Here is a 25257-nt window from a genome sequence, read left to right as displayed (position 1 = left end):
AGCTTGTTTTCCCATTTATTCAGTTTGTATTCAGTGCAACTATTCTGGACTTCTTATAATCTTTTTTTTTTCCTGTGTTCTCATCTGCTAGTTCCATGTTTCAAGTAAATGGAGTGTTGTTTGTGTGTTGTTTTGGAGAAGTTTTTTTTTCCAAAATTTAGAATGTGCATATCTTTTCTTAATCCCACAGGTAAAATCCAGCCTTTCATTTCTGTTGGAATGCAGCTGGCCAACCTCTCTTATCCTCTGAGCCACCTTAGAGGGTAAAGGGGCTGTGAACTTTGCAGAGGCTCACAAGTGGCACCTGACATCCCATCAGTCTGCTGCAAGGTAGGATTCACCTGGGCTGGACCGGGTTGGAAGCTGAATCCTTAAATAGCCCAGAAATGTTGGGATTCGCTGCCCCACTTCCTGCCTCCCATTTCTTGGGGTTCAAATTAATCAGTATCTCTGTAGAAGAACAGGGGTACCTTGGTTATGTGTCATACCCCTAATGTGAAATAGCTTCCAGGCCAAGAAAGACAGACCTTAGGGGACTATGGCCCTATCTATGGTAGTGATGTGTTTTTGAAAGCCTTTACTTTCATTAACAAACCTGTTCAAGTTCTAAATTGTCTATCAGACTGAACTAGTACAGTTCAGCTTCTAGAAAGAGGTAGCTGCTGAAGCATGTATTTTCCACTTACAGAAGGCTCCAGCTTCGAACATGATGATGCTTTTCTGTCATCTGCTTCTTCAGCAATGGAATATTCCACGGAAATAACTTGATGTGTGTGAATTTCCATTAAAGCATATTACTGCTGTGCACAAACATTTTTACTGAATTAGTCAGCCCTGTTCCATATAAGTGGTATAGAGGCAGTCCTGGTTATAGGAAGGGATCCTTTAAAAAGGAACAATGACAGATGTAACCATTTAAGTGTAGTAGGGAATGCTGTGTAAAAAATCATTTGCATTTCTGCCCCACAGTAATGCCCTCATTTCTAGAATCTGCAAGACAGCAGAATAAGTGGCACAAAGCATCAAACTCTTTTTTTACTATCTTACAAAATGTTCTGCGTTGTGCCAGTGGCGGAAAGGACAAGAGGAAAAAATACTTCTATCAGGCTGCATGCAAAAGCTTTGTGATATATTTAGAAACAAGCAAATGACAGAAAAATGCAGAATGTAGTTGAGGTCGCTTATTAACACTTTGTCTGAGTGCAGAATAAGGAAAAATGCAAGATTCTGCAGTGAATACATGAATATTTAACAAATCTGAATGAAGATAAATTGAGGAAATCTTTCAATAAAGACAAACAAATACATCTTTATTCTTTATAACATAGGCAATAGCTTTGCATTTCACATGGCCAGCTATGCTTTATGTAATAGGGTGAATATGTATTGCTAACTGTGTGAGTACTGTTGAATTGAGAAAATACGTTTTTAAATTTCCATAATGGAGGAAGGCAGCATGTCTGAGGTTACTAGCATTTTAGATTATTATTACTGAAGATATTTTTTACATCATTAGTTTTTAATATAGATGCTCCTTGCTTCTGTCTTACAATTCACTGTGGATGGGAGACTGAAGATACAGCACTTGATTGTACAGAATGTAGTTCTGCTAGAACTAAGCAGATATTTCATGAATTTTTACACATATCTGATAGAAGCAGTTTTTGACATTTTTGTTTAAACATCCATAAATTCCAGTCTTTCTCCATGTAAGACAAAAGCAACAAAATCAGCATACGATTTTTTTTTAATTTGGGCAAATAAATTTTATTTCTGTACTGGCATTTGTCAAGAGAAAGTGAACTTATCTAACAGTCTTTAGCAAGGATCTGAGTGCATTTCTTCACCTCTCCTTTAAATTTCCACACAGATACAGCATGGGCTTGCTTATTTTCTTTTTTTCCAAAGGAGAGGAGCGTGTAGGGAAGAGGTGCTATTACATAAAACTGCTGTATAAAGTTTGTCCACTAGGTGGTCCTTAAAGACATATTTAAGGAGGTTGGTTCATGTTTTCGTCCTATGTATGAAGTCCTTTTTAAAGCAGGTAATTCAGTTAACAGTGTAGCAGGGCAGCTTAGGGAAGCAAATCCCTATCTACGTGAAGAAATCCTCATTTGCAGCTCACATACTCTGTTCATATTCTGGGGACACTAAACACTTGGAAATAACAAGTTTCATTGGCAATGGGGTGATGCAGGGAAAAGGAAAAAAAAAACACCATAGTCAAAAATAGACAAAATGACAATGCACAGCACTGACAGGAATATAACTAAATATTTGCATTCCTAGCACAATGCTTTTATTTTGAGACTACTGGAGATGAGATCTGGGAATCTTCTGTGTGCCAAAGTCTTCCTGTACAATATGGAGCTCCATCAAAATTCAGCTGATGTGAAACTGCTCTGAGGTATGTGCAACAAAGGGCTTCTCTAGACAGCTGCATCACACAGAGCCACTTGTTTTGTTGCTTGTACTAGCTATTTCCAACCTGGAAGGAAGCATCTTCACTATAGATGGCATGTGCAAATGAAGGAAACCCCTTACAATTATGTTGTGAAATGAAATATGTAGTGGATAACATCCACTACAGAAAAAATGAGATGCATCAAGGGCAATAAAAAAATTTCACACCATTCTGAACTTCAGGTATGACAAAATTGAAAGAAAAAGTGTAGCAATTTACACCCATTGAACAGGCAATGATCATGAGAACGAAGTAAAAATATTTATATCCATCTCTCATACATGCCAAATGCTCTTATAATTAAATCTAATTATACAGTAGACACATTTTCCAACAGTTCTGTAAATAAATGTTAGAAATTAAAGTTTTCAAACACATTTTTTAAAGTTATATTCTTATATTTTATGATAAAAAGGGAAACCATGAGTCCGTGAAATAGGTCTGCAGTCATTATGTTCCTTTTTTATTATATTGCTGTAATTTTTTTAGTGTGGTAATGGTAAATTTCTAAATAGATTGTACTAAGTTCCATATCCATTGTTGACTTACTTCTGATTTCAGTTGTGTGAAGTATGATTCTATTAGTCATTATCGATTCATATAAAACGTAGCATGATCTCTTTCTTAATGAAAGGAAAAATAAGAACGAAGTTATAGAATGTAATGAGGTTTAGAAATGAGGTTGCTTCATTTCGTAGCAGTTCTGCTGAAAATTTTGCCAAGATTGGCAATTCTAAGTTGTGTATTGCTTGCAGTACAAACCATGCCTAACCAAAACTGTGGAAAGGCAGGTGTATGGGAACCCTTAGGTCACAGCCTGAACCAGTGATTGAGCACCTGGTGAAGGGGTGTGGCCAGCCCTGGGAGCACAGGTGCAAGCAATTCATCTGTGCAACCCTGAGTCCACCCCTCCCTAAGCTCATTTAAGGGCTGGCAGCCCTAGAGCTCACCTGTTTTGAGAGTTTCCAGGGAACCCCGATCATCAGAAAAGGTAAGCTACTCCTTATTTTTTACCAATTGTGACCACTGTCTTTTTTGGGGAAGCTGGAACTGGTTAAAGGCAATTGTATTCGCTACCTTTTGTCCTTGCAGCTAGTGACTTGGTATTCCTAACCTTTTGTGAGCAGGGCTTCTTGTTGTGAACCAGTAAATTTGCTTAGGTTGTAGAAGAAAGTTACTCTTGTAATAGGGAAATGGATACATCATACAGAGAGTAAGAGTGGGGATATGTTTTTCTTACTACTGCTTCTGATATCAACTGAGCTAAAAAGTTGAGTGTACTTGTTGTAGTATTTTCCCCGAACGCTTCTCAAAGAGAGATCACCACTTGCTCTAATGATCTTTTGATAGTCCATACTAGTTAAGTGATAGACTTCCAGTATTCAATGCAAGTGTTTTTGGAGGCAAGGCAAGCTACACCATCCTGTGGGTGAAGTTTAGGTTGGAAGAATTATTTAAATTGGCATTGAGTCAAGACTCAAGCTTGCACAGGGCTTATAGGAGATATCTACTTATGCAACTTGACTTCTTGAAGGAAAACTGATAAGCACTTAGCAAAATAACTAGAAAGGTAAATCCAACAGAATCACTTTCAATTTTTGATATTCTCGTACAATGTATTCAAAGTAAAAGACACATAGGAAATAAATAACACTTTTCCACTTTCTTCCCTGCAACAGAAGTGTTGCTTCCTATTTATTTAAATCTTTATGTAGTAAAAACAAGGTGCAGCCTTTAATACAACAGCCTTCTTGCATTCAGCTTCTGAATGGAGAACTATCCTCCAACTCCAGCTTCTAATTTCCTCTTCCTGTCCCATATATAAAACAGCTGGGTGCGGTTGTCTGATGAGACCAGCTCCCTTGGTCTCACAGACTGTTTACCCCTTCCTGCCTCTCATTTGAGTTTCACTGGGTGTAGGGAGCAAGGAGTGAGGTGAATAATTTTGGTCTGGTTTTGCATGGCTGTTTTAATCCTGACATTTAGAAGTCTCTTAGAAAGCAAGAGAGTAATGTGTTCATTCTATCAGAAAAACTGAAAAGAAGACACAGAGAGGAGGAGCAACTTGAGATGTATGTAGGGAGAAACCTCTGAGCCAAAGCTAGAAGAGGGGGCTTTGTAACTTACTTCATCTTACCACAAGGGAAAGCTATTTTAGGTAAACAAGTTACAGAAACTGTAATCTAGTTATGGTACAGAGGTGTCCCACAGAAAACTAGGGAAAAGAATTTGAGCGTCTGTCTAAAGGATCAGTTAAAGAAATAAGGCAATTGAGTTGAGGCAGTATTAATGAAAGTATGAGACAGTAAGTATTTGAGCATATGCTGTGAAGTGTTTAAGAATAACACAGAATGCATGAAAATGAAATGACTGTGAGATATGTCTAGGAATCGTTTGAAGTACTAATGACAGCATCTTTATTGAACGTGAAGGGAGGAGGTAAGATTGGAGAGGATTTTAAGTGGAAGCAGTGTCAAAAAATTACATTGTGGTGTTAATACCACAGATTGAGCTTAGAGATGAAAGGAGAAGTTAACTATTGTGTTCCTGTGTGGAGTTCTTAGTATTTTTCTGAGTTGGTTGTTCTCCATTTTGTTTTTTGGGGATTGTTTGATTGGATGGTCTGTTACTGGATTTTTTGTTTTCTTTTTAGGACAAAGGTTTCTCTGTATTTTCTTTAGAAAAGAGTTTAAGGGAAAAAATGTGCAGGAACCTGTGGGGAAATCTCAGGAGAAGAAATAGGAGGAGATCATGGAGTGGTTGGAGGAAAACTTGTGTTCTCTGGGTACTAAATGGAAGAGACCTGGGGAGCAATCACTGAAAGCAAAGTAGTGAACAGGTAAGAGGAAGATCGAGTCATGCTCTATCAAGCCTCTTCTGAAAGACTGATACAGTCTTGTGCAGTGCAAAAGGCTGTAGAGACAGAGAAGAATCTGAGTTTTGGTCACTGAAGTTTGCAGTCAGTAAACTTATTTCTGCTGGGGGGAAGTGTTCTGCTGGGAGAAGACCAAGAGAGGAGAATAGGTTTTAGGTGGGGAAAGCCATTCTGGCCACAGGCTCTTGCCAGAGACATTCCTGAACACTAGAGTAGGGGTGGAGGAAGCAGATGTTTGAAGGACTTGGCAAAATGGACAAAAATGTTGAGGCACAGAAGAGCTGAGAGGGGGAAGGAGTGAGCAGCGTGCAGTGAGAATCCTCCTCAGTTTGAGGGGTCCTGAGAGCCGATCCAAAACTGCCTGCCCTTTGCTGATCCAAGGCAGGTCTTGCTCTTGAGAAATGTCCTTTAGGAAAAGAAGCAACATATGTCCAAATGTAACAAAGCAACTTAGCATTTGTCTGGAAAAACAATCAGAAGGATAATCTTATAACTGTCATTGCAACCAATTTCATTAACAGCAAAGAGAGCCACGTTGGGGTGTTTGGGGAGAGAAGGAATCCAGAGAATGCTGTTTGAGTCCTCTGCTTCTCAGCAGCCTCCCATTGCGGAGGGTTGCCAGCTGAGCAGGGGGAAAAAGACAAGGGAGCTCTGGCAGCTTCAGACAGTGCAGTTAGGTAGAATTGAGCAAGGACTTAAAACCAAAAGCAAGAGCACCCAGTAGTCAGTAAGTTATTTTTCTCACCTTGTCAAGTGTCCTGCTGGTCCTCGTTATGGAGAATGCTGAATAACCATGGCTGCAGCTGATTAGCTTGCCTCTACAAAATAACAGAAGAACTGTTCTTCACTTTTTTTCCTGTTTCACAATGTGATGGTATTCCTCAGCAACATGTTTCCCATCAAACATGGATCCCCATTTTATGAACTCTTCCTCATTTTAGTAAAAGAATCATGATTTGGCAAGATTTTCTAGCGCAGAAGTTAGATCTGGCAAGTACATCTGTAAACATTCAGCTCTGTTTGACTCAAGGGAATTCCATCTGTGGATGTTACATGTAGGAGTCAGATGCTGAGATGGGGCAGGATATTCTCAGCACCTATTTATAGAGGAATGTATAAAGTTCTATAAACCCTGCCACGTGTGACCAAAGCCACATGACTCAAATATTGAATATACAAATACATTCACATGCAAACAGCTTAAAAACTAGTATAATTGAACTTAAAGGCACCTTCACAAAATATATTGAGTCCCTTGTCATTTCACATTTCATCCAGTATGGACAGGCCACCTTATCCCTCATGTTGCTGGACTTTAGCCAAACATACTGCCACACATGAAAGGATAATGCTCTTCTAAGGAGAGCAGCCTTTTGTGTATTCACTGTGTATTCTTTAAGACACGCAAACCAAAATAATGAAAGACATCTTAAACTTTTTCATGTGAGGATCCAGTGTGTCATACAAATATCTTATTCTGTCATCCTATGTTATACTTCTTAATTTTCAGTCCCAAATATCCTTTGTTACGTGTATGTTTTTGCTTAAAGATTATTTTTGGATAAAATAATGGCTTTGCTGAGCTGTGCTGCTCTTAGCATTTCTTTTTACAGAAGCAGTTCTAATAGCTGTGTGAGGATTGTAAATTCCTTTCTCTCTTTGCTCTGTGCTTTCCCCAAAAGTAGTACAATTTCTGTGGGGTCATAGTGGAGCTATGATAAAGCCTTGGTTTTGCTGCTTGAGAATGCTTCCAAGGGATACAACTGAAAGTCAAAGTCAGATTGAATAGGCAAGTGTCTGTTCTACTGACCTGTTCTGGTGGCTGTGATTTGTGAAGAAAATTGATAGAGCAAGTGCAGTGTTCTGTTATAATCCTAACCTGAAGTGATGACATTTAAGCTGTGTTGAGATGTGGTGTTGCAAACTCCTTTTCCCTCCTTGCAACCTCTCTCCAATGTTCATTCTCCTCCCTCAGCCCCCACCCTCTTCCTTCTTCGAGAGCCAGTTTCAAATTAAGGCGGGGGACTCACCAATGCCTGGCTGCTGGTGTCTGCTGTCAAAGTGCTGGATGAGTCCCGGTGTGGTCCACGATCTGAGGTTCATGTATTCATGTTGAGATCAGTCATGTAATGCCTTCACAAAGCATTATAGGATAGAACGTGGGCCATGGCCTTGCTCACCCTTGGAACTGTAATCATGGAGGAATTACTGTAGTGCTGCTGCCTTCAGCTTGGTGAGCTTAAGCAAAGGCTTGTCCAGGCAGTTTGCATGCTAGGCAAGTTTGAATGACAGCATGGGTTCAGACTTGAAATATAAGTGAGACTGGGGTGCCTCTGGGTCCTCCCTGCATATATGTTTTGCATAGTATGCCTTTTTCAATGAGGAACTCCCTCAGAACAGATATATGGCCTGACACTTAGAAGAGTGGCAGACAAGACTTTGGAGTCAGCTAAAACGTTTGTGGGAGTCTGGAAGCACTTTAGAGCTGATAGATAAGAAGTTAGAAACATCTGAAACTTTGAGGAGGAAAACAAGATTTATAGTGACTGTGAAGAGCAGGAAATCGAAACTGTTAAGAAACCAGCTTCAGGTCATCATAAAATTCTGATCCCTAGTTTCACATTAAGGAACAGAATGCTACTAGAAAATCCTGCCTGCGGTAATAAATAAAATTAATAATTAGCTACTATATACTGCTTTTCATCTAGAGATCTCTGTGATAAGAAGAACATAGTGAAAGTCTAATTTATTGCAACTAAATAGTTGACTGTTAAACATTTCTTTTTGTGAGACTGTAAATTCTACCTGTTGACATAAGCTCAATCTTAGCTGCTTTCTGGGCTGGATTGCTTCATCATTTGGAATTAACTCCTTGCAGACATTTACAAGAGTTACTGTTTCTTGCAAGTATATTATGAAAAGGAGAAATCCCAAAAGAGAGAGAGAGAAATAAATTGGCAAAATGCTTTGGTGCTAATTGTAAGCATGGCCACTTTTATTGTTATACAAATCAATTAGGGCTGTGTTTTGTGAGCCTTAATTGAGGAAATCTGCTGTTTATTTATTTCTTTTACTGCAAAATTTGGTCTTAGAACGTGCCATATTTCAATCACATCATTTGCCTATTATTATAGGAAACATTTTTTTTTTTAGTACGCACTGAAAATGTAAGACTATGTTACAAGGTGTACCCACTGTATATCTTCTCATATAAGTAATAAATTGTGAAGGGCCTGTTGAAATAAAACACTAGTGAGAATTCTTGTATTACTTACAGGCTTTGGAATTTGCCCTTTATTTAACCACAGATTTTTGGCTTTAATTCTGAAAAATGATAAATAATTTGGAGCTCCTTTGTTTTCTTTGTCCCAGCAGGAGACCTTTCACATGAGCTTGGGTTCACTTTCAAATTTGCTTTACATTGAATGAGATTCTTTACAGTTGTCCAAAAGTAGATGCCCGAATTATGTGTTAGTGTTGCAACATACATTTGTGTTATGTATATTTATATATGGTGCATGTGTCAAAAAAAAAAACTTTAAATACTAAAAGAAAAAAGTAATAGCGTAATTTGTGACTGACAGCTTTTAGTTATACGGAAAGCGTGAAGAGGATACTGTCTTTATCCTGTTCTGAGAGAAATCTAAAGGCTGTCCTTTAGTATAGTTTGGTTGGACAGTGAATGGAGAGAATGTTCCTAAATGTAGCTGGAAGCTCCATTTGTTGAAGCAAGCTGGAATTGATGTGCTGAGATGGATCTGATGGCGCAGTGTGATCCCAGAAAGTAGGCTGGTGACTCCGAACTGCTGAAGCTTCTACTCAGAAAATTGTGGAGTAAAGGCAGATGGGAGCATGAGTTCAAATGTTTCTTTTACATAAGTCATTGGTATTTTTGCCAGATTTCTTTTTCAAGTCTGATGGAAGTCATATGAAGATGCATATCATCTTTTTGAATTAAATATGACATGAATACTGGCTGGTGACAGTGCTTAGGCTTATTGTGGCCTTGATCCAAAGCCAAGCAGATGTTTATGAAGTGTTCAGATACAAATAAACTTCGAAGCTGTTAGTCACATTAGTGAAATAAAGGTGTGCTAATGTGCTTTGCCTAGGGAGGACTTCTTAAATCATTAGACCAAAAGAATTTCCCTGGCCCCTCATTAAGGTCATCCTGGCAACCAAGAGGACTGGGCCAACGAGGATAGCCCTAAACATGTTTTTCCTTGGTGAGGAAAAACTAGCTAGAAGGAGTGATGAGAGTGGCAGGGAAGTCGCAAGGAAGCAGAATGTCTGTTGTTGGAACAAAAGGAGAGGGACTGCAGTGAGCGATACTGCTTTAGTGATCTTTTTATGGGAGGGGAGAGAAGGAATTTCTAAAAATAGTAAAATATGATCGTCCAGTACTGGCTTTTGTTACCATCACCCACTTGAGTTCTGTTTTCAAGATTTATTATATCACTCTTAAATCTCTTGGAGTCATTACAATCTTGCCTTTCATCTAGTCTGTATATAAATAATTGATCATCATAAGGATTGAAAACTGTGGAAATGAAGACAGCTTAACACAGATATTCTTTATGACATCAATTACAAGGGGAATCATTTGATGAGAACAGAGAATATTTCAAATGGTACAATAATGCTGGCTTCTAAAATTACTTTGTATTTGAAATGAAATGTGTATGCTGATTGGTTCTGTTGCCAGTTTATGGAGAAAGTATATTATGGTTCAATGAAAAAGATGGTTAATTATCTGCACGCAGGGCTTGCTTCACCCCTCCCTGCTTCTCTTCTGCTCTCGTACAACTCTGTTGAAGTAGCTGTGTACAAATGGAGTAATGCAGTGCTGAATCAGGCCTGTGTTTTGTAAGTTATTTATTGCAAGCATTTGCAGTACTGAGAGGGGAAACATTCAGGCATGTTCATGGCTCAGATTTAAACTCCCGGAGCTGTGTTCAGCTGGCAGCAGTCGCATGTCACAGGGTGAGACACTGAGCGTGGCAGCTATGACAGTAGCTGAGCACGTTTGTTGTATTAAGACCTGGTAACATGCTAAAAGACTGTAAACAGTATCATTAAGCATGCTGAAAGGAAGTTGAAGTTCAAGTGATATTTTTTTTGGACGCTTTATGTAGTGTTGACTATTAAACTTATGCATTTGGTTAACTGGAGCGGATGCTTCCTCCCCCATTTGTTAGTTGTCACATTGATAATTTGTGTCATTTCCCCATCCATCCATTTGCAGGTGACGCGTGGCTTGGATCAGTATTCAAACTACTGAGGGAAGCACAAGCAAGGTGTAGAAGTATTCATGGTGTGCTAGGAAGTGTTCCTGGTTGTCTGGAGTGCTCATCTCCAGCTGCCAGGAGCATGCTGGATGTGTGCAGGGCAACAGTGCCGTAGTATATAACGTGTCTGTGGAGGGAGGAGTGTGTCAGAAACTTTAATCTGTATGAACGAGTGGTAGTGACTGCTGTAATGGGGACTGAAAAAAAAAAAATTAATCTCAAGTGTAGTATGTTAAGAGCTTGGCTTTATGAGCCATTTCTAGAACTAGACAACATCAAACAAAAATACTTGGCAGAATTGTTTTATGGTGGACGGTCTCAAAAAATGATAGGAGTTGAGCTGTGAAAGCAGAATTAAAGGACGTTCCAGTTAACATGGGTGGGAAAGGCTGCGTTAGCTCTGGGTGTGTTTTGTGTGATATTTTCAGAACTATTTCACTTTTTAAATACATCGTGTATCTGTTCCATTGCTATCTCATGTAAATCCTTTTTGCCACAGTGTTTGTGTGGTTATATGTTGTAACTGTTTATGGAGCTGGGATGAGAGAAATTGGAAACTGAATTTATGACAAACAAAAATTCATGGTGGTAGCTTAAATGTTAGCTTTTATCTTGCTGAGGATCCGATTCAAAAAATACCACAGTGTGTGCTTTGAAATCAGGTAATCTTCAGACTGAAATATTTCATTGCCATTTTTCCAGAGATAACAGATGGACAGTTGATTTTTTAATTGTGGTGGCTTCTCTTTGTGTCCTTTGATTTCCAACCAAAATTATCACAGTTATGTCCTAATAGGTTTTCTTGTTGTTGTTATTTGTTTCTATTGGGTAGTTGTCAGAAGCCACCTGAGTAGTAGTAAGGATAGACTCAAAACCATTAATTTGCAGTTAGAACTGTGCAGGAATATGCAGACAGCTCTTTGATTCCTTTTAGCATATTAGAGTGTCTAAGGACTTTGGGCAGAGATACTTGATTTTGGAGTGAAACATTTTAGCATGATATACCCTTTTATGGTATTAGTTAGGCAGAGTACTTGTCTTATATCTCTTTCCCTAGAGGTACCAGGTGCAAAAATCCATCAAACCTCTGCTTCCAGACAGGGCTTTGAGAGACCTTCAAAGACACTGCCTTTCCCAATTTCAAGTGATGCTTACAAGGAAAGAGAAGAATATATTGCTCGCAGAGAGGCAGGAATAATGACCCACACATAAACATGGGTAGGTTCAGCATGGAAGACTCCAGAGTTTATTATCCATTTAATTATTTGATTTATTCTGAGTTGTTTTCTAGAGCTGCTCTTCCTCTACTTGTTTATATTTTGGTGGTGAGCATATCTACATTGCAACAGCCTGAAGAGTGCATGCATGGCATGTTGATCCTGGTAGATGATGGAAGTTTGTACAGCAAAGAGAAGTTCAGAAATGGACTGGGCAGCAGAAAGGATTGCTTATACTGATCGGAAAGCAACATCCGTTTTGAATATCACTTAATTGCACATTTTTCCAGACCAGTTTTGCACGAATCAGACTGAGTACATTTTCAGGTTTTGGTGCCAAATAGTCACATTTAGAAGTTGAATTGTAATTTTTCGTAAGAGAGACAAATGCCTGTAATTAATGATAAGATTTCATTTCCAAGGGTTTGTGATAGGTTTGAGGAGTTAATGAGAACCACAGAGTGTAATACAATATCTTGTTGATTTAGACAGTAGTTTGTTTTCTGTATTCTTTCATTTGAGACACTCAGGTATGAACAGATGTGCAGATGTTAGTCTGGTGTGTAGTGTGCCCAGAGGGAGAAGTGTAGATCAGGGATGATTTTTAAAACATTTCTTTTTAAGGTGTGGGATGTAATACCTTCAGGGGTTATCTTTCTGAAACTTCTAGATGACATTTCTAAACAGCTACTGAGAAAACGAATCCTTCCATTTAAGTAATATCAAAAGGAAGCTGTGCTTAAGAACTAACTGTAAGATCTATTCCCGCTGCTGACAGATGTAATTTTTATTTGCTATTTTGGAAAGTGCTTGAAGTTGTTTTTCCTTTCCCAGTCATAGCGGTGTCCTCTGGGAAAACAAGTATGATGCTCTTGATTTTTTTTTTTCCTTGTAGTTACCAACTCCTTCAATTAAAGGTGACATGTTATAGGTGAGGAAGCAGTAATATTTTTCATTGATTATGAATAGAGTCATAGAATTGCTCAGGTTGGAAAAAAGACCTTAAAGATCATAGAATCCAACCACAACTTTACCATACTACCCTAACTAACAACCCTCTGCTAAATCGTGTCCCTGAGCACCACATCCAAACGGTTTTTGAACACATCCAGGGATGGTGACTCAACCACCTCCCTGGGGAGCCTATTACAGTGCTTAACAACCCCTGCTGTAAATAAGTTTTTCCTGATATGCAACCTAAACTTCCCCTGACGCAACTCGAGGCCATTTCCCCTCATCCTGTCACCACTGAGAAGAGACCAACCCTGCTCTCGCTGTAAGTATTCAAGCTCTTTGCTTGAATAGTGGTGGACGTTCATATTCTAAGGGAATATATGAAAAATGTTAAGGAAATAATGAGGTTTGTCTATGCAAATTGAAGGACAAATTACATCTGACAGCACTAATTACTGAACTTTTTCAGTTATTTCTTAAGCAGTTAAATCTAGTTATAATAATGCAACCTTTTAGTGTTTAGCAGTTTCCAGCCCTGGATTTATACATGCTTTCTAAGGCCTAGCATTATATTCTCCATTGCAGTGATGTATGTGAGCTCAAATCATGGATTAGGTCATCACTGTGTACAGATGGAACAAAAATACACTTGCAGTTAGTCACAGCCAGGACTGCATGCTGATGCAGTTTGGCTGGGGAGTTGAATTCCTCTACTGCCTGGGTAAAACTAGCCAAAGGACTATCATTTATTGAAAACTTGCCCCACATTGTAGTAATAATCATCACATGCTCTCAAGGTGTGTAAGATTCCCATCATCAGCTTTAGCTGCCTGCAGTTTGTTGTCTGGGAATGGGTTCAGAAATAGATGGATAAACTCGGGGTACCCTGGTAGAGCATTGATATCTTCATTCGTGCTAAAGGGAAGATGGACAGCCAGCTCAAATGGGACTTTAGCAAATTTTAGATGATTAAATTAAGTGAACCTCGCTCTGCCTTGTCAAAATGAGACCAAATTCTTATTATGGCTTCATGCTCATTTTTTTTTTCCCCTGAGTTTCCAGACTGTTTCAGAAGCAAGGAGAGATTGCTCTTCCTCCCTACTCAATGTCTTTAACGGTTATTTGTATCTTTCAGAAGGGAGCTGGGCTACTCAGTATTGTCCTCACCAGCAATTCCCTAGCTTCCCCTTTGGTTTGTGGGAGTATAGCATGAAGTCAGCCACTCTCTTAGGCTAGATTTCAGGTTACCAGCTATAGTGTGCTTTATTTCTTATTATTTAGAGTTTTGCTGTGTAGTTGATCAGTAATATAAAATGTGAAATACATGTAGATGTGTGGGTACATACAAGTGTTTAGCAGGTTCTTTTATTGTTTGAACTGTGTGATGTTTTATATGTCTGTCAAAATGACAACAGAAATAGATGGGTGGAATCTGCTACCACTGTACATGGCCTCCATCTCATCTCAGTCATCTGTAAAAGTGTGGGGCAGGGGCGAGGACATAGCCCACTTCAAAGGGATGTTTTAGACTAAAACTATTGGTAGTTGTAAAGCATTTGGGAAGGTCTTTACATGTATAAGTTTCAGCATTGTTGTAATGTTCATTAAGAGCTTCTGAAGTTAAACTATTCTATTAACAACTTGTGTGTTTAGAAAGATACAAGGATTTAGTGATGGGTTGTATGAAGTTAATTCAACAAAATATTTAAAAGTATTACTGAACTCATAGACCTATTGGGCTAATAAAAATATTCTCTTGAGCTGGCTTTATCTACCTGGATTGTCCAGATATCCACACAAAAATGTAATTAATACTCCTATAAAGAGTGAAGCTGAGTACCTTCATGGCAGAGCTGCTGAGGTTATTCCACATGCTTCAGTTCTTGTCCTATTAAAATATCAAGAAAAACAACAATCATTGACTTCAAAGGGTGCAAGGCCAAGCTAGCACAGAATCTCTTAAAAATTCCAAACTGGTAATTTCATCTTTGTATTTGACCATATACCTTGAAAGTTTCGTGGGTTTGGGGGGGTTTTTTGTTTTGTTTTTTTGTTTGTTTGTTTGTTTGTTTTACAAACCTGCCCTGAACATAAATGTGTTAGTCTGTAGCACGTAGTCCTTAGTATTTACTGAGTATGTATCATGCATCCTTTGAAAAGCCACTTATTTCTTCTGGTAGGTTTCTGATTCAGCTGTCCTCTCAGCATGCTGTTCTAACTTTTTGTCCCTCTTACAAGTTTGCTTGAACCCTGCTGCTTGCTGTGTTTATGTACAGCAGCATATGCACATCTGTATGAAGCAATGTGATGAGGATAACCTCGTGCTTACTAGCATGGCTGTCTTCAGATTGAAAAATACTTTCTGAGGTTCATTTCTGAGCATCGGCTTCCCGATTTCTTGCTTACTAAATCATGTAGTGTTTATGAAATAAAAGACTCCCAAGCTGTCAGTCAGAACTCTAAAGCCTTTCACAGACTGTAAATTCACATTCCTCTAGTTATAAATAGAAAACACTATTGCAGTGGCTGTAAAACTGTGTCTCTGATGATTGTACATTCTGCAGCACCAACAAATCACAAAAAGAGATGGTTGGGATGCTGTTGTCAAGATCTTTTTTCCTCAGAATTTGCATTGTGCAAATAAGTGAGCTTGTGCTGATGATTTGTAGTAATTAGTTATCTTTCATCAAACTGTGAGGAGAAAGGAAATACAGGGTATTCCAGATGTGAGTCTGCTACTTGTATACTAAGGAATCTGTTTGTATTTCCTCTGATTGTGAAGGACATTGAGGGTGCTGTTGCTGCTTGTACTTTTTCTTGTACCAGTGACGAAATCCAAGTGACTTTGTTAATGTGTTGTAATTTATAATTCTTTTGGGCATATTTGTCTTTTCAGTCTTCCTTTCTTCTGTTTTGCACCACTATAGTTCAGATGTAGAAATCAGTCCGCAGAGGAGTAAACTTCCTCCTTTTCACTGTTACTAGCCAGCTTTTCCTGTGTTTTTGTTTATTGCTCTTAAAATCGGTCTTGCTAGGCTACTGACTTCTGCAATGTTCTGGCTGATCAATACTAGTATAGTTTTCAGAACATATTTTCCACTTCAGTTTCTGGCCCCTTTATTAAAAACAGAGGTATTTGGTATCAAGAAATAAATCTACAAGAGATCTACCACGATTTATTTTTCTTGTACAAGTGCTACTATGGGATCATATACATCAATTTGGGACTTGGATATTCACTCATGAATCATTTGGACTTCTGTTATACATCAGCCACAGAAGAACAACCATTTTTGAGTTCAGGAGCAGTGACTCATCTAATGGTAATGGTAAGACTGATACAGCCCACTATGGAGTGGGCTGTTTGGCAAAAGGATGCAAAACGCAGTTTGACACCAGTGAAGATACAGAAGCTATATAGAAGTTCCTAAAAATGCTGACTGGGTGAGATATGAATGTGTGCAGCCTGTTTCAGGCAGAGGCAGTAGGAGAGACTCTTTAAGGAGAGTCTGCGTGCTTGGCCATTTCCCTGGTCTGTTCTCCTTGTGCACTCTTAGCGTCACTTTTGTTGTATTAAGAATTCTAGAGGCCTTTTGCCTGCACAGTCCTTCTGGTGTTTATGAACCTGTTTTTCAGGAATTTGCTTCAATCCCTCTTGGTCCTGTTGACAGTGTCTGCCTCAGCAGCTTCCTGTGGCAGCAAGTTCCAGAGCTTTGCTACTTGCTGTAGGAAGTATTCAATTTGATAAGTCCCCTCTTAGTTTCATAACATCTTCTCCTACATTCTCCTACATTCCTATTATTTCAGGATTTTAATTGTTTGATCATGTTTGTGTGAAGTTCCAATGCTCGTAACACCACTTTAAAAGTTGTACTGATGTGCCACGTGTGTTGTGCAAGAAAATCTCCCCAGTTTCCTCAGCTGCAAAGGTGAAAACAAATTATTTACTGAGCATCTGTGCTGTTGCATTGTCATCTGAGAGTTTACTTTATTGTCACCAACTGGTCCCTGATCACAGGAGAGCTTCCTGCTTTCCATGTGTTCAGTGAATGTTTTAGTATTTGGGCATTCCTCTAAAGGCTCTGTTCAGATTCTTCTTTAGAATTCTTTATTTTGTGTTTACACTTGATCTGTTTTATTTTGTGGGTTTCTCTCTCTTAATTTCAGCAAGGTGTTGCAGCTTTTCTGACATTGAAAGTTGCTGTTGCTTTCCTATTGCACCCTCCGTTTTGGTCTGTGCCACACTGGTCATCTAGGCTTCTGAGAGCATATTCAATAGTCTTCAGGCTTAGTGTAATCTCAGTGGCTTTTGAATAGCCCTCTTAAAGTTTTTGGAGACAGATTTATTTATTTATTTGAGGGGGAGGGGAGGAAAGCCTACCCAGCTGCTTTGCAGCAGTCTGAGCTTAACTTCCTCAACAACCTTTTTGCATCATGGTATCAAAGTGGACTACAGTCTCATCCCCTGCACCTTAGTATCTTGTGAAAATTTTTGCCTGTTCACCTGGCACACATTAGCATAGGATCTTCTTGGACATCTAAAAAAAAAAAAGACAAACAGATTATTTGCAAAAATAATCTTTCACTTTCATCTAAGCCTACATACCTTTGGCAACTGTTGCAGAGGCATCCTGAGCTCAGGTGGGCATAGTGACAAAAGCATCTACTAGGGAAGACAGTACAAAATTCTTTTATCAGTTTCATGACTAAGTGAAGGTTAATTTTACAGTCATTAACTTCATCAGTGTCTCATGTGAGCATGTCAGTTCAGCTAACATTGCCACACCACCTGGTAATAATAGTAGCTTATATTTGCATTTACAGGAGATGCTAATATCCATACTGCCATGCACTAGTCCTGGGCAGTGTCCTCCAATTAACCCAGACTCCTGGCTGCAGGAAAGCAGAATTTACTTCTAAGGATGCTAAGGAGTAAAGTCTTCCTAAAGAGTTGATAAAGAGGAAGAAAAGTATAGGTTGCCCACATTTTTAGTATGGAGAGGAACTTTTTTTGGTAGAAGTTTGGTAAGTGTGTTTCAGGCAGGTGAAGAAAGGTGTATTCATGGGGGATGAAATGTAACACTCTGATTTTGGGGTTGGAAAGGGAGACAAACTCATCTGATACAAAATTAAGTCTGTATTTCCATTGCTAATATTGGATTTTTTTATTTACATTGAAAACTTACTTTCAATACTGAAAGCAGGAAATGCAAAACCTTTAACAAGGTATGAAAATAATGAAAATGTTTCAGATTTTCATTGGCAAGGAGAATCTTTGCAGGCGAAAAAGCTCTTGGAGTCTAATCACCTTCAGAGCTTTTGTAAACCGAATTCAGCTGGAAGGTGCTGAGGAGTTCCCTGTGGGTCCATATCTGGCATTTGCTGGCTGATATTTTGAAGTTCAGGTAGATACAATTCAATAATACTGCTTGCACAACTCAGCAGTATTCATCAGATACAGAAATGATATGGAAATGACTGATAAATACTCTGCATTTGCTTTATAACTGCTGTCACGTTGCAGTTTAAGTTGGAAGAACTCAAGTGTGGACTTCTGGGGGGATGTTAAATCACTACTGGGGCTCTAAAGGAGAAATGTTAAGGAAGAATTAAAATACTTGAACTGTTAAGGCTGTCTGAAGAGTCTCTAGCAGATAAGGTGGTTAGAGGTGGGAAATAAGGGAAGAAAAAAAAAAAACCTTCTTGGAAAAAGGAGATCTTTTCATGGGTGCAAAGAGTTTTCCAGACTAATGCCAAGCACAGACAGCTTGATGGGTAACAGGGGCAAAGCAGTGGGTTCCAAGCTGTAAGGATGGGTTGGATAGACTTCGCATTTTTCCACTCTGCAGGTTTATAGGTCATGGCTTCAGGGTGGTGGTCTGCCCAGATTTTTTTGTGTGACAGAAGGGATCTACAAATTGTTTCCTTTCTCTAGCCAAACTAAACTGAACATTGGTGGATGTATCACTGTTGAAGAACTGAAGGCCACTTTGAAGATGTGCTTCTTGCTATGTCGTCTTTTTCATCCCAATAACTAGCTGGTATGTTAGACATGTCATTAGTTCAGCAAATATGATTACATTTAAAGAAAAACAGTAAATTTTAACTAGACAATAACATTTTTAAATGGCTTTTACACAGCTGGGGTGGTTGTCTCAGGGATACTGTGTGGTCATCTTTGGGTAGAAGAAATGGACAGTAACGCCAGAAACTTAGAGAAAGCTGGCTACTATCACAGATGGTTGAGTGTTTAGATTTTGTGTGGCTGTAAAATAATTCACCACACGTTTCCTGTGTGGGCTGATGTTTCTGCTAAAGCCTTTCACTTTTTGTGAATATTTTCATGGATTTACAGTGATTACTCAATTATTTACAAGGAACAAAATGTGATCCCCTATTAATCATAACTAATCAAATTCAGCATGTTGAGTCATAAAATTTTCAGCCACTCTTTTTGGTCCTTTCATCTTTATTCATATTTTCCAAGTTAGTGATTCATAAATTAATATTTACAGTTACCACATGCTAGTATCTCAGAGCTTTTTTTTTTTTTCCTTTTAGTAGGTGTTCAGTTTAACTGGGCTGTAGCCTGGGGAAACTCTGCTCCAAGCAACAATTGCTATGTTTCTGTAATGCTAATGTTCATATGCATTGCAGAACTGACAGTTTCTGGAGATCATGGTCCTTAAAGGAGAACGGAGAAAAGCAGAGTGTGGAGACGTGCTCTCTGTCTTGCCTGGGTACCTCAGCTCTGCCATGTGACATTAGGGAAGCGCTCTGCTTTCAGGTTGCTCAAACTTGGTGGCTCTGGCTTCCTGGAGAGCTTGTATTCCTTTGTCATTCCTACGAAGCATTAGTTCCTCACTTGACTTTCAGATGATTTTTTACTCCTTTGCTGTTGTTTGGTAGGTGACAGGTACTCACTCCTGTTGATTCCCTGTGTAGAAATTGTTAAGATCCATTAGGAAATCGAAATGCAACTGGTGGGTTTGTTGCTGCTGGCTGATTGCTGATTCTACTGATGGTGTGAGACCTGCATGGTGCTAAACAGGTCATGCTGTGCTCTGGTGTGTATTTGAAGATGGGCCAATAAAAGCTGAAATGTCAACAGTGACCCCATACATCTGTAATAAATATCAGCTTTGTAATTAGCAAGCTGTCTCCAAGGGCTGCATGTGTACTAAGATTAATTTTCATTATGGCCTGCCTGAAGTTCTTGTGCAATGTACAGCAACCAGTTAAGACTGTCACAAGAGGTGCTTCAGTTTCTGCATGTCAGTCACAGAACCAGCCTGTAGGTTTCTGGTGGCTGCAACCTTGTTTCTGTATGTTTGTCTAGAACTTACCACGCTATGTAAGTGTGAAACAGAATACATATAGAGGGGGAAAAAAAGTTGAATTACAAGACTATATACATGTATTTTACAGGTGGGCACTGAAGTTGTCAGCAAACAGCCTGCAAAAAACTCATGAATTGGAGCACTCCTCTGTCTGCCCATTTCAGGCTTTGCTAGTGCTGATGACAGACAGGTGGCTCTGGATTGATGTGAAGAAGCCTCAGCTGAGGGTAACTGACACTGAAGCAGACTTTAGGCAAAAAGGCATTTCAAAAGGTATCATAAAGCACGTCTAGACTGGAATTTGTAGTTGAAAGAAAAAACTATTATCCTTTGGGTTGAAAAGTGACCCATGGCTTTAGGCATCAGTGAATTTTGATAAATGACCTGGTTTTCCCTTGCCCCACTGTGGGAAGCAATTGGTTTCCACTGTAGACCTGAATTGTAGACAATTTGCTTTATCATATTTGTAGTAGAGTTAGCATAGCCTAATGCAGCAGAAAAACAGTTCTTGAAAATGCCTTCATTGTGTGTTTATTTGTATAAATAATCTGAACTATATCACACTTAAGACTCAAAACTTTTCATGTTTTTATTAATGCATGGGGTTTTTTTCTCCTGGAGTGTTTTCATGGTGTATATATATTAGCATGATTTTTTGCTATCTTAAATGTTTCGTTGCTGTTGCATATGAACTGTTTTGGTCAAGAGCCTTGTTAACTGCCCCATCAATTACCCTTCTAAATGCCTGTCAAATTAAGAAACTGCAGCTCTAGGCCCCTCAGGGTTTTTCCTTCTTTTAGGCAAAGACTTTTTGTTTTTCCCCAGCACTTTTGATCTCCTTATCATTCTGGAAAGTTTCTTTTTTTTTTTTTCCTTGGAAAGAAACATCTTCATGAGTGAAGCAAAAGGAGCTTTGTGAAATCTAAAACTCTTGGCAGTGCTGAAGAGTCAGAGCATTTAGAATTTCTTTAGGTCAGGTTATTGTTAAGGCAGAGTTTTTAACTTGGGTAGAGTAACAAAGTTGCAAAGATAATTGCTATTGTAGTTTGTTCTGTTCTCTCTTGTTCTTTATAATATGAAATATGCTTGCCATACCCTGCACGATGTATGTAGCAAATGCTGGCATTTCAGTCATAACCAGGTATACACTGACATATTGTTTCCCCTTTGTATATGGTATGGAAGTTTGTTTCTAAGAGTCTGAGATGAAATATCTGTGCCACTTCAGAACACACAGGTACTTAATTCTGTATGTTCAGTAGACCAAACATTATTGAAATGAATGTGGTGGAAAACAGCTGGAGTTAAGTGAATTGTTCTCACAGAATAGGCTAGATTAAAAACCATGAAAAAGAAAAGTTTAAAAAAAAAGCTATTTTTTAATGTCTCCAACTACAAGCCCATCTCAAGATGAGCAGCTGGCAAGCATATGACTTCTTTTTTTCCCTCCCCCCACATCTTATAAAAATGGATTTCACATCCATCCAGCTGTGCCTTCCTTAAGGGGGCCTGCTGGCATGTAATTCCTTGAGGAAATAGTCCATCTGGGAAGGCTGTAGGGTGCTGGGCAGGCACCAGTCCTAGTGTCAAACACTGCCTGATGGAGGGAGCAGAACACCCCCAAGGAAAGCCCAGAGCTTGTCCCCAGCTTCCAATTCATCTGTGTGCAGCCAGGAATTTGGTGAGTGTTCTCTGCAGCATTTCTGAATGTTCTTTCCATCCCAGATAGGCTGCCAGTAAATGGGAAGGGCTGAGTGCTTGCTTTTTTGTTTGTATTGCACTATTCTAATTCTGGGTGGCTCTATGAGAACCTTGTATAGTCCTGAGAGCCTCTGTGTAACTTTACTTGCCCTATACACATATTATTATGTTTGGCTTTATGTTATGTTGGTGAGAGCCAAAAGAAAATTATTTCCAGATTACAATAAAGAAACTTCAAATTTAAGTGTTGTCAGATCATTGACCATATTAAAATAAAATTTCAAAAGGCATCAATGTTCAGAGGAAACACTTTATTTAAAAAAAAAAAAAAGTAGCATTATTGGCCTAAAGATATTGCTGAGCCTTGGGAAAAGATTTGTGCCACGTTTCTTGTGACACTAACATCACAAAGGATATAAACCAGTCATTGGCACTCTCTCAAGAAACACATCACTGTAATTTGTTATAACAATACCACTGTGATATTTGTTCATAATATTTATGAAAGCTAGGCTATGAAAACAGTATGCACTGACTGTCAGTGATCATGTATCATTCTTTAAAAGAGAATATGCATGACAAAATGTTTTAAATGAACTCTAAAAATATACTGTCGAGTTAGATCAATTTGGCTGGTCTTGCGCTCCATGCCAGGAGGTGCTTCCCAGGATAAGCTGCTGGATGACCTTTTTGAGGACATATATCAAATAGTCATGTATTTGTTATGGTCGTAGTCAGTCCTCAATAGCCATGATGAATGTTATGTAGCATGCACAGTCATTACAGCTCTGTGTAGTGCTCTGCTCAGTTTCCAGTTGCTGTCTTTTCTCTGGAAAACAGTGCTGCTTGTGTCCTGTCAGCGCGATAAACCCAGCAGTTACCCACAAAGTGTTCCCAGTGGCACACAGCTTTATCTGGCCTGCCAGGGGGATACAGATGCCGGGAGCCTGGGAAGAGGCTCCTGCTCTGCTTCTGCAGTTGTGCCTGTGCCCTGTGGGGAGTGGCTTCTGTAGGCACTGTGAGCTCTTCCAGCAGCATGCTGGCATTCGCTGCACTTCTGCTAGCAGCATAAATCTGGATCTGGGGACACTGAGGAAATGCTTCTTCCATGGCTGCATGGTCCTAATGACATTTTTTTCATCTTCCCCATCAGCATCATGGGGGAATATAAGTAGCATTAATGTTATAATATTTGCTGCAACCAGGCTTGGGTTGAGTCTGCTTCCTGGCTGGGAAGAGGCTGCCAGTCCTGGGTGAACTCCGGAATGGGAGCAGGCTTTGTCTTGAAGATGGCATAGTTGGGATGAGGCTGAGCAGCTGTGGTAGGCGAAGCACGGATGGCTTTTCCTCTTATAAAAGTGTGAGCTTTTGTGATGGTTTGGGGATATACTTCACTAGTAAAGGAAATAGAAACCCTAACTTCTACCTTTTCCCTCTCTCCAGAAAGCGCTGTCTATTCTAGTACAGTTTGTCAGCAGTATCTTGGTTATTTGTCGCATTTGGGATGTGTATGGATGAGAAGCAAAAGTGAAGGTAATTGCCTCTTATCATTGAGCAGAAAGGCTCCAAACAGACTTGTGTCTATCACAAATGTATTAGATCTAAAGTGGCTTAAGTCCAGTTTCCTGCATTTGCCACCCTTTGCATGAATGGCTAGATCTGAGCACAGTGAATACCATCACTGCAGGAAGCCCCGGATCTGAACTGTGTGCATACAAAGCTGCTTATGAATCATCCTTTTTTATTTAGCCACTTCCATCTAAGGTAGTTGGTTCAGTTTAATTATGAAATGGCCTCTCCAGAGGTCCTATACCAGATCAGCTTATTTTTTTAGGAAAAAAAAAAATCCAAATCCCAGTCTGCTTAAAAAAGACTTTGTTTAGAAATGATAGACAACAGCTATAGATGTGGTGAGCTGTAGATTAAAAATGTAAGAACAGAAAAATGGAAAAATAGCAAACTGAGATGGAGTAAAAAACTGAGATGGAGCATGTCCAGGCAAGGGCAACGAAACTGGTGAGGGGTCTGGAGCACAAATCTTATGAGGAGCGGCTGAGGGAGCTGGGATTGTTTAGTCTGGAGAAGAGGAGGCTCAGGGGAGACCTCACTGCACTCTGCAACTTCCTGAAGGGAGGTTGTGATGAAGAGCGGTTTGGCCTCTTCTCCCAGGCAACGAACAGGACCCAGGGAAATGGCTGCAAGTTGTATCAGAGGAGGTTTAGGTTGGACATGAGGAAGAACTTCTTCTCTCAGAGAGTGGTCAGGCACTGGAATGGCCTGCCAAGGGAGATGGTGGAGTCACTGTCCCTGGCAGTGTTCAAGAGGCATCTGGATGAGGAGCCGCGAGATCTGGTTTAGTGCTTGTGATAGCAGTGATAATGAGAAGACGGTTGGACTAGATGATCTTATAGGTCGTTTCCTACCTTGTCTCTTAGAATCATAGAACCACCATGGTTAACGAAGAAGCAAAGATTAAAACTGGGGCAGATAAGTTTATACAGTGTTTTATGCAAAAAAAAAAAATTGTTCTTTTAGTTTCTTCTCTATCACTATCCCTCTCCTGTCTTTATTTATAGCTTTAATCATATATTATATATCCATGTTATCCACTTTGTCTTTGACTCTGTAGATGTAATAATCTTTTCCAGTTTAATTAAGTCCCAATTTTATGCATTTTCTTTAACTGACTTGCCTAAACAGCCCAAATTTCCTTTTTTATTGGAATTGAGTGGCTTGAAACAATACCACATATTAAGAATCAATGTTAAAGTACATGCGTTTTAATAACCGTATTAAGGATGACTGTAAAATTTCTGATTCATGCTAGGATTGCAACTATGCCAAAGATTACGTCAGTGATTCTACCTGATAATTTACACGTGTAACTGCAAGTACGAATATCTTATCTGCTTATAATGGAGTTTCACTTGTAATGCTAGAATCCAGGTGAGGTGAAGCTGGCCAGGAGCCAAGGATGTACCCTCTTTGTCTTATTGGTTCATAGGAAATAAATAATATTGCTTCCAAATGAGGGAAATCAGAAACCCAAAATTCTTAAGAGCAGTAAGAAACGGTTAGCAAATATTTCTAATTGAAATTGTTGACATCCTTGACAGAAAAAATATTTTAAAATGGAAACCAATAGGCATTTGGTAGCAATTTGGTTCCCATTTTAGCTTTAATCAAGAAAACTTAGAATATCAACATTAGTAATGACTTCAGTCAGGAAAATTTATAGAAAATGCAGTGTTTAGATTTAAGTTGAGAAAGCCAAAGAAGGACTTACAAACAGGATTTAGGTTTAAAAGAAGAGACCAAATATCTTCATCTGGCTTGATTACAGTTGCTTGGTGCTTGCGTGCGTATCAGATGAAAATTCACATATTGGTTTTGTAGACAGAAAATATAGAAAGTAACA

The 25257-nt window shown here is 39.1% G+C and overlaps 2 long non-coding RNA genes across 6 annotated transcripts in view; both read left to right on the top strand.

The window, feature by feature from the left end:
* Window positions 1-25257, top strand: part of LOC116232825 (uncharacterized) — a 405094-nt gene that overhangs the window by 335762 nt on the left and 44075 nt on the right. For all 5 annotated transcript variants that reach the window (XR_016468302.1, XR_016468304.1, XR_016468303.1 and 2 more), the window contains 2 exons: window positions 191-330; window positions 2290-2407. This is a non-coding gene — a long non-coding RNA (uncharacterized LOC116232825). The remainder of the gene's footprint in view (window positions 1-190; window positions 331-2289; window positions 2408-25257) is intronic.
* On the top strand, window positions 3431-20212 carry LOC149917262 (uncharacterized). The gene is made up of 3 exons (XR_016468308.1): window positions 3431-3455; window positions 18734-18839; window positions 19360-20212. It is a non-coding gene; the product is annotated as an uncharacterized LOC149917262 (long non-coding RNA).

The sequence above is a fragment of the Phasianus colchicus genome, chromosome 7 (genome assembly GCF_987193195.1).
Source record: "Phasianus colchicus chromosome 7, bPhaCol1.hap1.1, whole genome shotgun sequence".
NCBI lineage: Eukaryota > Metazoa > Chordata > Aves > Galliformes > Phasianidae > Phasianus > Phasianus colchicus.
The sequence above is the reverse complement of the archived record's forward strand: the minus strand, read 5'-3'. Positions and strand labels throughout refer to the sequence as shown.